This window comes from Colias philodice, chromosome 10 (genome assembly GCF_061535455.1).
Source record: "Colias philodice isolate Cphi_HAF_F1 chromosome 10, ilColPhil1 Martin Lab GWU primary, whole genome shotgun sequence".
Taxonomy (NCBI): Eukaryota; Metazoa; Arthropoda; class Insecta; order Lepidoptera; family Pieridae; genus Colias; species Colias philodice.
In genome coordinates, this window is record NC_143095.1 from 9,780,761 (window position 1) to 9,795,479 (window position 14,719).

A 14,719-nucleotide genomic window follows, 5' to 3' on the forward strand; every position below is an offset into this window, starting at 1 on the left:
TCGACATTAGAAGCTTTTCCTCAAGATGGTGATATCGGCACTCAGGAACTCCCTGGACGTGTTATAACGCCCAGGCCACAGTATTACAAATTTTTCCTAAAATAGAGCAACGAATGTATTTTCGCATAGCAACGGAGGGGAACTCGCGGGGGGTCAAGTGACGCGTCACGCGGGCCACTTACCACAAACATGCTTAGTTTGTGGTACCGAGCGCGAAAGAAAGTCATCGTGTTTTTAGGCCTCCCCCACATTGGGCGTAGGCCGAGCGTACGCGTTTCCTGAGCGTGCTGCCGGCGTCGGCGCGGCGCGGACGTCGCGTCAGCGCGCCGTCTGTGGGGCGCGGGCGTCGCGCCATCGAACGCTATGCAAGCGCTGCGCAAGCGCCGCGCCGACGCGACGTCGCGTCTAAAGCACTCGGCCGCCCGCGCCGTGCCCCTCGCACTCATGGAATGTGTGCGGGGGGCACGGGCGGCCGAACGCCCATGGAACGCGACGTAAGCGCGGCGTCTGCGCGGCGTTCACGCAGCGCCCGCGCGGCGCTGGACAACGCGTAGCCCGCGCCCCACAGACGGCGCGCTGACGCGACGTCCGCGTCGCGCCGACGCCGGCAGCACGCTCAGGAAACGCGTACGCTCGGCCTACGCCCAATGTGGGGGAGGCCTTAGTAAAGTTACTATGTTAACTAACGTAATTTAATACTTAAGTACATATTCTATAATGGTGTGCTCAAACTGTTAATCTACATTTAATTTAGATTATTATATTTTGATACTAAGTAACGTAGAATTTAAATCACATTCATTCATGTTTTCTTCAGATTTTAAGATTTTCTTATCAGAGTGTTCAATTTTAATGTAAGTAGTTAAATTTTATAAGAGACAATAATTAAGAACATTCAAAAATAAAGTGTCACGTATTTTTTTTAAACGACGAATGACGAAAAACGACCTAATCGCGGACGAAGTCGCGGGCAACAGCTAGTAAAATGATATAATCACATTTTCAATTTGAAATGTTACAACGTAATATATTTTTTTGACACATTTTTATATGAAGTTACGTTAAAAAGTTAAGCAGAAATATTACCTTGAACGGGGAGGTATTACACCCTACAGAATCGACTGTATTTCTTGGGTTAACATTGGACGAGAAACTACAGTGGGGAGCCCATGTCAACACCGCTGCAGGTAAGCTCAGTTCAGCAGCATATGCAGTCCGAAAGGTAAGGCATCTCACCGATGAAGATACAGCTAGATTGGTTTATTTCAGCTACTTTCATAGTATTATGTCCTATGGAATTCTACTATGGGGCAGGGCAGCAGATATAGAAACTATATTTATCTTACAGAAAAGAGCCATTCGTTCTATATATAATTTACGCGCTCGGGACTCACTAAGAGATCTCTTTAAGAATACTGGTATCCTTACTGTACCATCACAGTATATATTTAATAATATTTTGCATGTACACAAAAACGCCGACTTACACACAAGAGTAGGAGATAGACACTGTTATGGCACAAGGAACAGAAATAGGATTGAAATGCCATTTTTCCGATTAGCTAAAGTTAAAAATTCATTTATGGGTCAAGGTATACGCTTTTACAATAGAATTCCTCATAATATTAAAGAGTTTAGTAGTTCTAAATTTAAAACTTATATAAAAAATGTACTAGTTCAGAGAGCGTACTACAGTATTCAGGAATATATGGACGATAAAAACCCATGGAGGGTTGTCGCGAAAAAACCACAGGACAGTTCTTTGGCATGTTATTATAATATATTATGATGTTACATATGTATTTTGTAAAATTGTAAAACTGACATGATTTAAAAGAGCAACTATGGAGTTTCTTGCCGGTTCTTCTCCGTAGATACTGCTTTCCGAATCGGTGGTAAATTTTAAAATATGTAATGACGTTTCAAATGTGCTTCTATAAGAAGTCTAATTGAATGAATAAATGTTTGAGTTTGAGTTTGAGTTTGAGTTTGAAGCGACAATTTCCCAAGATCCCTGACAATTTTTTTGTATAAAAGTAAATACTTCTGCAAGAAATTCGGCCCAGATGATTATTTAAGTTAAGAAATTGTTTGTTCTGTAAATGAACATAAAATAAAACCGGCCAAGTGCGAGTCGGGCTCGCGCACAAAGGGTTCCGTAGCAGCAAATATAATAAATTACAGTTAAATCAACCTATCTCAAAAACTATAAGAGATACTTTGATCAAACCAAAAATCGTTGAAAGAGTTAATTAGCATGCATCACCTCTATTTTTTTTAGAATTTTATACCCCGTAGTTATAAAAATAGAGGGGGGGGGACATACTTTTTACGACTTTGAGAGCTGATATCTCAAAAACCGTTCACTTTAAGAAAAATGTTTTTTAGAAAACTTTATATCATTTTAAAAGACCTTTCCATTGATACCCCACACGGGTATGTACATCGAAAAAAAAAATTTCATCCCTCAGTTACATGTATGGGGGGCCCCACCCCCAATTCTTTTTTTTACTATTTAGTGTCATATTTTTGTAGCGGTTCATACAACACATATTCCCATCAAATTTCATCACTGTAGTACTTATAGTTTCCGAGTAAATCGGCTGTGACAGACGGACAGACGGACAGACGGACAGACGGACATGACGAAACTATAAGGGTTCCGTTTTTGCCATTTTGGCTACGGAACCCTAAAAAGTAGTTAACTCTAGTTTATACAAGAAGTAACATCTATAAGTTTATATTCCGTTCCTACGTTTTTTTTCTTATGATATAAAAAGGATAATATAATGAATCTTTATATCTTAGTAATAACAAGATAAATATTTTACAATTATCTATTAAATAGTAAATACTTATATTACAAGTTTTTACTTTAATAATGCTTACTTAGCACTCACTCTTGATTTTTTCAGACAGATTCGCTTTGTATTATATAACTACGATGTTTCGAGAAGCAAAATTAACAAACTACATTAATCAGTGACGCAATACTAAAATTTGTTCAAAAGTAATAAATATATTAACATCAGAATGATATTCCCGCGGGCAACAACTTATTCCGTTACGAATTTTTGGTTATAAATCATTTTACTGAGTGAATATTATTATCGGCAAATGTAATGGGTTTCCAGACCGTCATTTAGCGATAGAGCAACCATTATATTAATGGTTAGTGTCCTGTTATATCAATAATATCAGAACGATGTATGATTTTAAGTTATTTTAGAATATTTTTTCTGTGTTAATGAACCAAACATTACGATTAACATTTAATTTAAGTTACATACGGTTTAAACACAAAAATGTCCTGGAAAATATTAAAGACATAACAATTCTTTTTCTAGTCTCCAGATTAGTCAGTTAAAATGTTAAGATACAAAAGTACTTGAGTAAAAGTACATAAGTAGTATTAAATCCTGCTTAACAACAATGTTCTAGCAATCCTTTCCAGAAGGCACGAAACACATAAACATACATAAAACACTCGAAGTTTTTTCCGATATTCGCTGAAATAACGCTTTTAAAACAAACTTTGAAGTAACAAAAGTGAGACGTAATAAAACATAAAGTAACGGGAGGCCATCGTAGCGCTGGGCCTTAAATATCACTTCACCTAAGGGTCTGGGGGTTGTTTAATTACCCCATTAGGAAGTTTCGTCTCTTCTGTCTGCTGCCCGTTTATGAGCGAATGATATTGCAATAGAAGTTTTACATCTATTTTATTGTGTTGTTAAACTTGAAGGTGAAAAGAAGATTCCTTGATTCCGTGTGAATGTTTTTTTAAGTTGAAATCGTACTGTAATTCGGAATACAAAAAATCAAGATATGCACGTTGTGTTATAAATTATTTAATGCTCTTAAATAAACTCGGAATTTCCTTTTATTTTGGGACACACCAGTTCCGAAATTGGATGCTGCTCCAAAAATTAGGTCACAAGAGTATTTTAGCTGAAGGTATAATGGGACTGTCATAGTGACTGCGATCGCTTTAATTTCCAAAATAATACTATTTAAAAATACTATACAAAATCTAATTAAGTTCTGTATACAACCATTACAATAAATACGAAATTCTGTCCAACACGAGAAAGTTAAACAATAAGCATAAAATAGCTACAAAGTATTGTCTCGTTTCTGATTTTACCCGACTATATGTTTCAAAATAAAGGGACAGAAACTATGAAAATATTTCATGTTTGAATTTCAGCTTACAAAACATAAACAAGTTCAACATATTTCATTGTCGTTATTTGAATTACAATACCCTAAGCCAATATTAATTAACTTAATGAGCATTGTTCGCCGGATTAATAGGAATTGGCCAGACATTGAAGTGAATGTGGTTCAATTAATGGTAACATAATTTGATATATTTGACCATGACCGTAGCAGATAATTTCATATAATAAATAATTATTTAACATAATATTAACTACCTTCAAAAACTAATAAGATAGTCAATGTGCTGCGTTAAAAAAAAACACAAGATTATGTATGTAGAGTTTTTCCATTTTTAGTATAAAATTTTAGTGTAGGTACTTTGTCATGACCCTGATACTGAAGTGTTTACTGTATAGACGACGTAATTTAAAAGAGCTTTTAAAAAAATTAAGAGACTAATGAAAATAAAATATATATAAAATCATATTGTTTCCATTAAAAAAAATTTCAAACTCGAAAAGTTGTCGAACAACATGACAAATATTTCTACACAACTCTGTACACTTAGATTTTTTTAAACCATAAATCAAAATATTTAAACCACAAATAGTGAAACCTTATTCTATTTTCTACTCCAAAACTGTGAACAAGGCTTCGTTGGAGTTTAACTAATCAAAATATACGTAGTTAAAAGACAAAACTTTTGTCAAGGTTTTTTTCAAAAGTGCACTGTTTTTAGTGGCTTTTTAGAGAGCTCGCGAGACAAGAGAACTTTTTCATGCGGTTAATAAAAAGTGGATTATTTTTTGTTTTTCCCTCCTTTGATTAATTACTGTCGATTTGAAAGGTTTCTTTCGCTTTATTAATAAACTTCTTTATTCATATTGTAATATCTATAGATATTAGAAAGTGGTTATAATATCAGTATTTATACTCTCCTCTCACTACTTCCCTATCCAAAATTCAAAAAGTTATGAACATTAATTTGTTTTGTTTGTAAGTACTGCTTTTAATTTCTGCTAATAGTATTACATATTATTAATAAAATAATAATACTATTAAGTATGTAAGTTTATAAAAACTAAAAGAAACAAGGATGCAGTTTTATATTAGTAAAAACATCAAAACCTACGATATTTTAATTTAAGTCAAAAATATCAAATAATATATGTATATTGAAATTGATATTTATTATTTTATGGCATTCAAATGCTTTATAAATATAAATTTATAAAGAATAGAAAAAATTCGATTTAGAATTTTTCGATTTCGAATTATGAATAAATTCAAATTATGAATCAAGCAATAGAGATAATGAAAGTGATTTTAATATTCGCGACGGGAGTCATTGTATATCAAATCCCCTTTCAAAATATAAATTTGTTTAACATACCGAGGGATAAAGCGTGTTAATAGAACAATAAAAATGTAAACGAAGGAGATAGGATTTGTAAGCTTTGATGATGTTGTTTTACAAATTTTTATTAAATATATACTTAAAATAAGGTTCGTTTTTCTTTTTTAAATACTAACAGCCTTTGTATTGTTCTTTGTAATTTGTGGTGCTGTATTGTTTGGATATTTGGTTTGAGGCAAAATTTGATAAACTAAAGTAGAAGGTCTGATTATGTAATAATTTCATTTTTTCGTATATGTAAGCTTTTCTCTGCTAATTTTATTCTACAAGACTTATAATTTGCGTATATTCGCGTTCGTGTTTTTGCATAGCTTTAATAAATTCCTGTCCGCTTGTAGGTGTTTCACTCGTAGATTTTTGGGAGAAAAATATTCTCATGTTTTTTTTTATCAAAATCAGTTCAGTGGTTACAGCCATGAGAATTTAACAGGCAATTTGATAGAATTTTATATTTAAAAAGTATGATTATTTATATCATCCTAAGAATTAAAATAATATACCTATCTACCGAATACATAAAACCTACAAGTTATATAATATCAGTAATTTCAACCTACAAATACATTTTTATACGGTATGATTTAGTTTTAGGACGTCATTAATACGGGAACACGTAAATACTTAATAATATGTATCTGACATACCGTTTACATCAATCGTTCAGAAACGTTGCTCAATTGCCAGCAAATATATTATTTCCTATTTAATTACGCGTTTAACGTGGCGGTGAAATTCAGCACTAATAATATTCGTTTATGAATTGAAATACTGAATAATTAGTATTAATTCGCGTGTATTTGGATGATAAGGTAAACAGTTGCTTCCGAATGCAAGGCGTGTTTGTAATTGTTGGATTACAATTAAGTGATAAATGCAAATAGCGTTTATTAGTCCTAATTAGTAGTACCTATTTGTATTGTAACGTTTAGTATAAATCAAGTATTGTATGGCAAGTCATTATATTTTTGTGTAGCGACTGTAGCCAGATTGTGTACCATAAAACTTATAAGCACTAAGCTATCTACCTACTCTACACATTTTCACTAAATTTTATTCGGTAAAGAGACTAAAAAAGAGTTGAATATGTATAACTAGCACCAGCTCGGCGTAGCACGAAGGCAATTAGACTGTGTGGAGCCATGAAAGCAAATCTTTGGTGTTCTCAAAATAATATTAGTTACACCTTAAGAGTTACACATATTATGTCTAGCTTGGATATTTCATACAAACAATACTTTTCTAATCAATAAGCTAGGTACATACATGATGGTGAAAGTTTCTAAATACTTTTCATAGGATTATCAAGTAAATAGCTATATGAAAACGCGGAGTGCCTATGTACAATACTAAGTTATTTTGGCACTCCATTCTTTCACTAAATGTTCATTCGGTAAAGAGCCTTAAAAACAGTTTATAATAAAACTAGCATCGGCTCGGCGTAGCACGAAGGCAATGCGATGTATATCTTTTACATAAAATCCAAACGGTTCGATGTTTTAACAACTTTAATTGAAATATGGGATCTTAATTATTGGACCGCAAGATTCCTAAATTTAAGTCAATATAATTTTCCAATTAGAATAATAGTTTGACGCATAAAATTGAGAGAATTTTTTATTATTTATTTATGAGTTTCATTCCAATACCGATAAAGGTTCTCAATGGTGGACAGATCGGATATCGATAGTAATGATACAGGAAGGACAAGTATATGATTTCAACATTTCTATTTGATATATTTCTATTTCCTGGAACATATAAGAGTAATGCTTGATATTTCTCTATACAATCTCTACATATTGGAAAACTTAAGAGCTTGGAGAATAGATATCGTATTAATAAAATAGAGTATGATAGTTCTAAAGAATCTGGGAAAAAAATACCAACATAAATAAATACATGAATTTAGAGCATATTTAATGTTTTTCTGTCGGTTTGGATATATTATAATTAAACAATATTAGTAAATAATATTATGCTAAAAGTCTGTTTGTCCTAACATAAGTATGTATATTAATCGTAATGTATTGCTAATGTCTGATTATATTATAAGATTTAATGTGATCTATAAAAAAGCCTTAGAAACTGAAAATATCTGAAGAAATGGTTTTATAAAGAACTTTCCTAGTAGGTACAAAATTGAAACATTGTCCTCATAAACAGTGACATTTTAATTTTCTATCACCACATGTTGCAGAATACCCACTATTACTTTCTTATTAAAAAATTCTCAACCTTACTGTAAGCAAAATATGGCTCTGTCTTATAAATCAGTATTTTTCTCTACTTTGTATGCATGTTTTTAAACGTTTAAACACCTAAACCTCCCAAGAAAATTTTATGAAAAGTGGAGATTAAATAATAATATGAAAATGGAGAATAAATACCTGTTGTAATGAAGTTAATCAATATTTTTTGTTTAATAGTATAAAAGCTATCTAAAGCTTTTAAAATTAAGGGAAAACCATTAAAAAGTATTGAATTACGCTATATAACTTGAATATTAAATGTAATAGCTTCAGCGTAAAGAAGAACCTAATCGATCGAGAACATTCCATCAGTAGCACGAATTATTTAACGATTTTGATGTACATTGCTGCGAATGTAGGCCAATGATATTTACTCTATACTCACAATAGAGTAATGTACGCTGAAATTATTGTAATCCCAGTTTCATAGTTAACATGTGTTAGAATATCCAAACTATGCTGTTCCCATTGCGTTGTTTATTTTTGTATGCTTCAGATCAAAGCCCATGATGGAGGAGTAAAGTACTTTATGGGAATGTGTGAAGACTATTATAGTTTAACAATATAGATTTCATAACACTACACTCGATATTTAAATAGAAAATATCAAAGAAATAACTGTATAATTTAATTGAAAAATGACTACTCTATTGCTTCTTTTCCGCATTTTACATTTCATGGAAATATTAATCTTTTACCTAAAAAGTAAAAGTAGTAAACGCTTCACCTCTGAAAAGCCGTAAGAGTATTAGAACTTAGTACCTAGCAAGTCTCTGTGGAGGTTAATTAGGTCTCTTTCTTGTACAGGCAAAAAAACTTTATTCGTCTATTAAGATAAATTTTATGTAATTAACATCTCATCATAAATAGGTAAAGTACTGAAACTCTAAAAATATCACATCAAAGTCAGTCCATTATCGCGAGCGAAAAGATTTAAATACAAAGGGGATCAAATGACCAAAGGCTGTTTTTCATTAACAAATGTTAACACGGAAAGCCGGTGCTTAAGAATTTATGGATCGTTGACAAGGGACGTACACTCAGGATATTTATAAACCTTAGTTTTAACAGCCCAAATCCTGTAACAGCTAAGAGTATTGCGACTCACCTAACCAATTACTTTATTTTACGACCTGTTTAATACTTCTAAAGTGTACTCTAAATTTGTAACATGTTGAAATGAAAACGTTTCGTCTCTTCTTTTACACGTGTTTTACTCTTTTTTGGGTCTCGTTTGGGTAATTTATACACAAAAAGGTGATAAAGAATGTATAGAATTACCCAAGTATGATTATTAAGAAGTCTACACCATAAATTTATTCGTCACTTGGATAAATTTTCGAACATGTGAAAAAAGTTTTTGAAAATTATTTACATTACATACAGAGATTATCTAAACAAATAAAACCTGTTAATGAATGTTTACATAAATGTCGTATTAAAGTTGATAATTATTTTATTTGGAGTTGTGTTTACTGTTTCAAAGCAACTTCGCGAACTGTCGAGATAAGCGAAATGTTTATATTAACTTCTGATTGGCACAGACTTCAATCAGTCTACCTAATAATAAATACTATAAAACTTTCCCAGTTTTATGAAAAAGTATAAACTTCCTGTCGAGTAATTTAATTTATAATATTACTAGTACGACAGAAGGACACCTCATCATCAACATAATCATCAGGCTATGTTTCTTTAAATAGAAAGGGCAATTTTATGATATTTCTGTAATTATTATTCATTTGTTTTTTTTCTGACTATCTGTTAATCTAAAACCTATATATTTACTCGTAGGAACTTCAAAATGTGTACATTTAAAATGAAAAGTGTACTAAGAGAATTCAAAGTCAAGTTAATTGGTGTTCTAATATTTGTATATTTATATGTTTGTTAGCTTTCAATTCAAGTACCGTTAGTCTGATCTTGATAAATTTTGACGGAGAGTTAATTACGGCGGATTAATTTTTATCTTCAAAAGATGAACTTAAATGAATTTAAATCCACGTTTTTCGATGATTTGTTTTCTGTTAACAATATTCTAACATTTTTATATCGCTCTTGACACATTTTGAACGAAAATATTATTTTTGCTAAAAAGGTTTAATACCTTCAAGTGTTTTCAATGATTACAGTGTTTTATGTTCGTGAAAGGTTAGCTCTAGCTCTCGTTCTGAACTGATGTGTAAAATTCAAGCTAAAAACTGTAAACTGTCGGATTTTAATCGCTCTAAAGATCATTTTCACTAATAATAAGTAACATAGTTAAAAAAAAAACATGAAATTCTTCTATTGTCAACAATCCTTGATAAGTGTACAAAGCTTGAATTAAATCTATCCGTTTAATGTGGATCGAAAGTGAGTCTAAAGTAGTCGATTACATACAAACCTACAGGTGAAAAGCGTGTTAAAAGTAATGTCCACAAACGCGAGAAAATATACTCGCATGAAAATATTCATCGGCTTTTATAAAAGCAATTCGATAGCATTACGATGACGCCTTTACAAAGCGAAATTGCATTTCAGTTTTAACAAGTAGTAGCTTCAGAAATATCTTCGAATAAACGAATACGCAAATTGCGATGACAGCTGTGACAAATAAGGCCATCTCATTATATCGTGGAATCATGTTGTTATTGTATTTTAACAGCCTTCATAGTGTCTATATCTTCTTCTTATATATAAAAATGAATCGTAAAATGTGTTGGTAAGCGCATAACTCGAAAACGGCTGAACCGATTTCGATAATTCTTTTTTTATTATATTCCTTGAAGTACGAGGATGGTTCTTATGTAGAGAAAACGTAAACATGTACCACGGGCGAAGCCGGGGCGGACCGCTAGTCTTATATATAAAAATGAATCGTAAAATGTGTTGGTAAGCGCATAACTCGAGAACGGCTGAACCGATTTCGATAATTCTTTTTTTATTATATTCCTTGAAGTACGAGGATGGTTCTTATGTAGAGAAAACGTAAACATGTACCACGGGCGAAGCCGGGGCGGACCGCTAGTAGATTATATAAGAGAGAGGCTGCTATAACTGCGAAGTAACTTGAACTAGTATAAGATTCGATGGGTTTGTTATGGGGTGATTATGAAAAGCAAAAGGCTTTAAAGCAGCGACTAAGTCAATAAATAAATATAAATAAATGGTAATTTTATGTGATTTATCGATGGAATGTAGTTAATAATAAATTAAAATATACGATAAAACTATGGTAAATATACGCGTAAGTTTAGAAGCGTCCGAATTTCGATACTATACTGAAACGATAACCTATATACTATTATATAGATGACTAGCTTTCCGCCCGCGGCTTCGCCCGCTTTGACTAAAACTCTTGAATCACTCTATCTTTTAAAAAAACGCATCAAAATCCGTTGCGTAGTTTTTAAGATTTAAGCATACATAAGGACATCCCTATCTCTGTCCCTATATGTCCCTATCCCTATAGGGACATAGGGACAGAGAAAGTGACTTTGTTTTATACTATGTAGTGATAGTAATTTTACAGAATTATACTGAAAAACTGTATTTAACTGTAGTAGGAAATATATTTTTATAATAATCAATGGTGGAGATAAACGCGTAATAAAAAAGTCTGAAAACTGCAATGGAGTATTCTCAAAATTATATGGTGAGGTTATAATAATGTAATTTCAAATAAGAAATGTCTCTCTCATTAATAGTTATAATATTAATTATTCCTATATACTTTGTTTTGGTTATTATATCGACGGTAAAGTAAATAAGTTCTTTTTAAATAGACAACATTTTCTGAAAGCTTAATTTTATCGATAAACAGTAAATACACCAATAGGTATTTATAAGAATCGAAGAAAATTTCAAAGGAATATTTATTATTTATTTATTCATTAGGAAGAACTCAGGTCTCAGGATCATTTATGTACTTACATCAAAGTAAATTGATTGGTAAACATTATATAAAAATACAATATAAAATATATGAACTACATACAAGTATGTAGTTCATGTATTTGTATTGATTAAGTTTTATTTAAAATGATAATTTTTCCTTTGATTAAGTTGTACTTCATTTTAAACGTTGAATAATTTGGCATTTTAACGAAACCTCGTTAATATCGGTCATACGACATTATTTACTCCTTATTTATGTGTTTCTGTTGAGTAATTATTTCATCATTGTTATATTAATTTCTGTGGAATCCATTACAATGCATTTAGTATAATTTATTCCGTTTGACCAAAAAGACGAGAATTCATCGTATTCGAATATGTGTTAATGTATTAAAGGTGATTTGTAGATATTATAAGACGCCGAAAAAGTTATAATTTTAATTTGCGCATTATAAACAACATATTATTTTTGTTTAAGGGCAGTGGTTCTAATATAGGTACAGATCTATTGTTAAAAGCGAAGTTAAAAAAGAACTGAATAAGCCGAAGATAGAAAACAAAGATCATTCGAAGAATAATTCCTTAACTAAACATAATTGAGACGCTCTGTGGAATTTTTATCTACGCATTTTAGAATCTCTCAGTTTTTCAAAGACGAAGCAATGTTGTCGGAGGCTTAATTTAAATCCGAATGAGATCTTTCTGAATATTTGACTGAGTGTAGAAAGACCCTCTGAGTGAGATTTTATGTAAAACGATTCTCTAAGTGCAAATGAAAGGTTTTTTCGAGAGTTCGCCGTTTCATCAACTTTTGACAGGTCTGATTTGAAACCCCTTTTGATTTTAGTCACGGATCGCTCCTGATGTATAAATTTGAAAGCTTGGGAAATATTTTCGACGGAGATTGTTAAAAAGAAAGATGTATAAATATTTTCAATTGTAGTTTTATTGTCAATGTTGATGTTGTAAAAGATTTTGAATGTCTTCGCTTTGGTTTATATTATATAATTTAAATGAATGCACGGCAGCAATTGCTTGTCATTTTAAAATAACGAATATGTTTGTTGTTATTGTTTTAGAGTTTTTTTTTAAATACAGTACCTTAAATATAGAATATACTTTGCAGGTTTGAAAACGAAAACATAATATAATAACCCCAATGAAAATAAATTTATCATAATCATAACTTTTGGATACGACACAATTAAAACAGTCAGATAACAATTAGTATAATATGACACTTTTCTTAATATTTATAAACACTTTTGAACAATATTATAAATTAAATAATACAACATCAAATACTATAAGTCTACACAGTAAAACAAGAAGGAAAGCATACAATTTTTCTAGACAATTCGATTCCTCAATCTATTTTCTAGTGGTTTTATCAGATATAAATAATGTAGTTTGAATCTTCAATCTTCAAATATAATCTTTGGAATAATGTAGTTTGAATCTTCAATCTTCAAATATAATCTTTGCAATCTTTGCATTGATGAAACTAAAGATTATTCACTATTTATGTTCTATTCTTGTGTAAAGAAGTACAATGAACTTATAAAATCCTAACTAGCTTTAAAGCTCTATAAAACTTTACTGCTTTGTACAATCTGCTTTTGAATTAATTTGTTTGAGCAATGAGCAACAAGTGCTTCTAGAGAAAGGTAAATAAAAAGAGTAATAATATATACTTCAATATAAAAGCTCCACAAAATAACAAATTCGCTCGCTCTATCCTCGCATTCAACAAGTGTTACGGAGAAATACGATTAAATGCAAAAGGCCGATGTATTTTTCATTTCCATTGAAATTAAAATGTTTTCCCATTTAAAAGTGATATTTATACCGAAGATATACTGCGTATTGTGAAAAATAATCAATAGAAAAGGGAAGAAATTCTTCTAAATATGTTCATGAAATATCGTCAGCGGTCATAATTCATAACTAAAAACATCGAAAACAATCTACGACAAATATGTAGAGGCTGGGAAAAGCGCATGCAAGAGCCGCGATGGATAACGATTGCTCGCGAGCATTTCAGTCAAGTGTGCAACGCATTATCCACCTGAAGGTTTGAAGGTCAAAGGGGCGCGGGGGTGGGATGCGGGTCATGCGTGTGTGAGCGTGTCGCGTACCGGCGGGTGCGTGTGTGTGTGCGCGGCGCGGCGTGCACTCAGGGCGACGGTCGAAACACCACTGCGCGGGACGCCAGCCTCTCCCGGCCGAATCCCTCACCACACTCAGCTCGCTGAAAGGATGAGTCGACTTATTCTATTCTGAACACTGACTACTGAAACGTCGCTACGAAACAAGCTCTCCCGTAGCCGTATTAGAACGGCGATGTATTTGTAGCAAAATGGTAACTACGGGCAGCCCCAATCAAGGTTTAATAAAACTTTTGATGCATCTCCATAGGTCTGGGATGGATACATTGTTTTTGGTTCCCAATGATTGCTTTGTAATTTTTATTACATTGCGTTTATTAATTTTCAAAGTATGTAGTATAAATCTGTATGGTTATTGAAATTGTGCATGTAATATAGCGGTCGTTTGAGCTTTTTAAACCATTATGTGATATTGAATAACGATAGACATAAAAAGGGTTTTAAAAAGGTGTTTATTTTAGATGAAGATGTAACATTAATGTAAATGATATAACTTACAAATTACTAAGTAACTTATGTTTTTTAAATAGATGGGTTCGATACATAATAAGCTAATAAGCTCTACTTAAACTCGACTTGGTGTCCTAATTGTATGATGCAAAAATATATATTATAATTTGATTAACCTTAAATGACCTAACTAATACCGAGCACTGAAAATAGCCGGATAAACTTTTATTTAAGACCAATATAGAGCTGAGAACCGCCAACTTGTGGATTTAAGTTTGTACTTTGTCAAAGGAGTTGCAAAACCGGTGGGTAGTAACATTAAATTCAAATTTACCTCGCTACCTGTGTTAATTCAGTTTCAAAAATGTTATGGAACATTGAACGATTGTAAA

The 14,719-nt window shown here is 32.0% G+C and overlaps 1 protein-coding gene across 1 annotated transcript in view; it reads right to left on the minus strand.

Moving 5' to 3' along the window:
- kairos overlaps window positions 1-13,908 on the minus strand; it is a 28,474-nt gene extending 14,566 nt beyond the window's left edge. Inside the window, exon 1 of the mRNA XM_089700191.1 lies at window positions 13,848-13,908. The gene's annotated coding sequence lies outside the window, so the exon portion shown is untranslated. The remainder of the gene's footprint in view (window positions 1-13,847) is intronic.
- Window positions 13,909-14,719: the final 811 nt, after the last annotated feature.